The sequence below is a fragment of the Desmodus rotundus genome, chromosome 3 (assembly GCF_022682495.2).
Source record: "Desmodus rotundus isolate HL8 chromosome 3, HLdesRot8A.1, whole genome shotgun sequence".
Classification (NCBI taxonomy): domain Eukaryota; kingdom Metazoa; phylum Chordata; class Mammalia; order Chiroptera; family Phyllostomidae; genus Desmodus; species Desmodus rotundus.
The window spans coordinates 89,719,778-89,724,203 of NC_071389.1; the positions used below are offsets into that span (position 1 = coordinate 89,719,778).

The 4,426-nt window shown below is 40.7% G+C and overlaps 1 pseudogene; it reads right to left on the reverse strand.

Annotated features, from left to right (window-relative positions):
- Nucleotides 1–317: 317 nt before the first annotated feature.
- Nucleotides 318–2,704, reverse strand: LOC112297605 (programmed cell death protein 2-like; annotated as a pseudogene).
- Nucleotides 2,705–4,426: the final 1,722 nt, after the last annotated feature.

The window sequence follows — 4,426 nt, forward strand, 5'->3', positions numbered from 1 at the left end:
GTTGTAAAAACATAGTTTTATTTATTTGAAGCAAGTAAAGGAGACATGGGATTCATATCCAAAGTTCTGCCTCCCAAAAGGGAAGACTGCCTTTCCTGATGTACACTATTTGATCGATTACGTGTTGATTTCTTCTTTGCAGCTGAGTATACTGTCCAGCTTATCCTGCTTAGGCTTGTCTTCAAAAGGCTGTGGTACATTTTAACACTTAGCAAGAATAGCATTTAGGAGGAATGGCTCAGGCACTGAGACCCTTATGCTATCTAACAGAATTGCAAGGTTTAAGAGATTATTAGCATTTTTAAGGCTTTATGTCTTTACAGTGTAAGTGTTACACCTTGCTCCCATATAAATTCCTGTGTGTAGCCAGTGCCCAATCTATAGCTGTCAGCGCAGGTGAAGCCCACCAGGACACCCCAGGCAACACTCCTACTCGATCTCTCTGCCTTTGGGTAATTGAGCAGCTGAGACATGACCTGAAATTCAAATAAATATTCTCTGGGCACCACAGCGGTAGTCAAGAATATTGTTTTCTTGTGGATATTTTTACCAGAAATTCAGACGGGGACAAACCTTCTGCCAATGATAATGTGTTCTGGTTCCAGGGCTGTTTGAGTTTTAAACTTCTGAAAAATTTTTATCTTCCCTGGGTTCACATTTTGCTATAGAATCCAATTCTCCCTCTGATGCTTTACCCATGCTCCCTATAATTTCTAAATCATCTGTCCTTTCCACAATTTCAGACATAATCTCATCTTCTATAAACCTATTATCATTTCAGATTCTGAAAAAAGGAAGTTGTGGCCTGGAGCTGTGCGGTCCCAGTTGTCTGACTGCAAGCCTGCTCAGGCCTGCGTCTCCAATCTGCTGATGCTCCTACTGAAGTAACGTGCCTGTGACATTGGGAGGCTGTCTGGAGCAGAAAACCCCACAAATCCTGCAGGAGGAGCACCAGACTTGAGTTGGAGGCACACAGATTCTCCTGTCTGGGGGATGATCCTCAAAAGGTAGCGTATGTGAGTTGAAGTCATGTTTCCTGGGTAGCTGATTCCTAAAAACTCACAGGCTGGCGCAGCTTCGTGGCCGGCAGAAGCTGCAGAGGCTCAGGCGTGTGGATGGAACGGTGCGGCTGGGCAGCAGCTATGCACTTGCAGCACCTGCAGTATGAAGGTGGGCTGGCAGGAAGGTGGGTGCCCCAAAGACATTTTTCTATCATATAAAAGAGGGTCAACAAAAATGTAACATAATGAGGATCTATATATACAGAGTCTGCCACAAATAACTCCCCTTTTTATTACAAAATCATGAGCATGTAATTCTGTAGCATAACAATATCACACGCAAGCACACCATATGACATTTAGGTGATATATTCAAATTAAAACCATAAATTATTACACCCATATTATTACCTTACCAGCCACACTCAAGCAGGCCTTACTTCTGCCAGACCCTATATGTATGTGTGTGTGTATAATATATACACATATAGCTGAGATATATATAACAAAATTGCACTGGAAATGATGTCAGTCCTCTACCATTTCCAAGCACACTTGACATTTGTTTCATCCACTAAACCATCATTTATTATGATCCTTAGCTTTCCCTTGTTTCCCCACCCCTCGGCCCTCAGTGCAAACATTTTGGCAGTTGCTGCCTCCAGATTAGAACAACAGTACATTAGAAGAGACTTCCAATGATTTTGAACATGATGGTAACATTAGGGTGACATTAGGGTGACCATACAATAGGGTATTAGGGTGATAGTTTGCAACAGATAATCTGGTGATGATGGAAAAGACAGTCAAGAGGGGCTAGTAGCTGGGTCACAAAGGTTACAGGCATACTCACTTTATTGAGCTTTGCCTTATTATACTGTGCAGACATTACGTTTCATCAACATTGAGGCTAGACCCTCCATCAGTAAAAACATTCAGACTCACTGAAGGCTCATGTGATGATTAGCATTTCTTTTTTAGCAATAAAGTATTTTTTAAAGTATGTACATTGTTTTAGACATATGCTATTGCACACTTAACAGACTGCAGTGTAATATAAACATAACTTTTTTTTAGTCCTCACCCAAGGGTGTGTTTATTGATTTTAGAGAGAGAGGAAGGAGGAGAGAGAGAGAGAAAGAAACATCAATGTGAGAAAGAAACATAGACTGGTTGCCTCCTGTACGCACCACGCCCAGGGGTTGAACCCACAACCTGGGTGCGTGCCCTGACCAGGGACCAAGCCCACAACCTTTTCGTGTGCAGGACTATACTCCAATTAACTGAGCCCCCAGGCAAGGGCTAAACATAAATTTTATATGCTCTGGGAAACCAAAAAATTCACGTGACTCACTTTATTGTGATATTCACTTTATTGTGGCGACCTGAAGCTGAACCCAAAGTATCTCTGAGGTAGACTGTAACTAGTTAACTCAACTTTCTAGGTCATATGTGAACTATCTTGGGTGGCAGGACTTGGCTAACACATTTTAGTTTATGCTTCACTCATATAACACATTTTCTTAAGACTCCCAGAGTGGCCAAGTTAGGGAGAAGGTGAAACTCCGTAGTCTGAAGGTGACAGCATATATAGGAGACATTACGCAATATGGAGACAAAGTGACCTAGAAAAGGAATTGGGCACGATGGCCATTCTCATGGCAGTCTTTGAAGACTGGCTGGTTCTTCTCTCTTTCCTCCATGTATCACCAAACAAAAACAACAAAACAAAAAACAAAAAAGGAAAAGGAAAGGCCTTTGGGCTAGTGTCTGAATTATGGGGCAGCATTATAACGGGTATGTAGGCCCCAAAACTGATTGGAATAAGTGCCGCAGTCCAGGTCAAGCTATTTCAGGCAGGCTGTGAAGAGGACAGTGCAGCATGTGGATGAGAAGTTAGTGGGAATCACAGGTTCCACTTTCCACTAACCCTGACTGAGTCTTGTAATGGCTGAAGTCCAGCTTGCCAACCTCATTGCCTCCTTAGGAGTTAGTTAGAAACTCCAGTACACCACTTGGACAACTCTGGAGTTGATGAGGTGGCTGCCAGGCTCTTAAAATTTGATCTAGAGCTTATTTGGGGAGTGTGTGTACACACAGACGTGTTTTTACTGTACTTCTCTTCTTATGCTCCCTGCTAAATTTACCCACATATTTGTCGTTTCCTGTGTTCTTCATTCTTTTGTGTATATAGTTCCAGTCTTGTGCTACATAACACTTCGGCCAACAGACAGCATTTATGCGACGGTGGTCCCATAAACTAAAATAGAGCCTAGTGATGTCATAGCCATTGTAATATCCTAGCACAGCACATTAATCAGGTGTTTGTGGTGATGCTGAGATTAATAAGCTGACTGTGCTGCCAGACACATAAAAGTACAGCATGTACAATTTTGTATATTATGTAATACATGATAATGATAAATAGTTATTACTGGTTATGTACTTACTATACAATAGTGTCTATCATTAGAATGAACTCTTTCTAATTAGTAAAAAAATGTTTGCTGTAAAACACTGTGCTGTGATAAACTGGCAGTAGCCTCAGACAGCTCATGTTTACTGCATCTCTTTTTTAAAAATATATTTTATTGATTATACTATTACAGTTGTTCCATTTTTTCTCCCCTTTATTCCCCTCCGTCCTGTACCTCCTTCCCACCAACATTCCCCCACCTTAGTTCATGTCCATGGGTCATACATATAAGTTCTTTTTCTTCTCTGTTTCCTATACTATTCTTAACCTCCCCCTGTCTATTTTGTACCAAATTTATTCTTCTTAATCCGTGTACCTTTCCCCCCATTCTTCCCTCTCCCCCTCCACGCTGATAAGCCTCCATATAATCTCCATTTCTGTGATTCTGTTCCTGTTATTGTTGTTTGCTTAGTTTCTTTTTGTTTTCTTTTTAGTTTTTTTTGTTTTGATACTTGTGAGTTTGTTGTCATTTTACTGTCATAGTTTTGATTTTCTTTTTCGTAAATAAGACCTTTTAACGTTTCATATAATAAGGGCTTCATGATAATGAACTCCTTTAACTTGACCTTATCTGGGAAGCACTTTATCTGCCCTTCCATTCTGAATGATAGCTTTGCTGGATACAGTAATCTTGGATGTAGGTCCTTGCCTTTCATGACTTGGAATACTTCTTTCCAGCCCCTTCTTGCCTATAAGATTTGAGAAATCAGCTGATAGTCTTAGAGGAACTCCTTTGTAGGTAACTGTACCCTTTTCTCTTGCTTCTTTTAAGTTTCTCTCCTTCCCCAATCTTTTTTTTAAAGCAAGTTTTCAATTTCATGCTCTTCCTCTTCTCCTTCTGGCACCCTATGATTTGGTGTTGGAACATTTAAAGTTGTCCCAGAGGTTCCTAAGCCTCTTCTCATTTTTTTGAATTCTTGTTTTTTCATTCTGTTGTGGTTGAATGTCT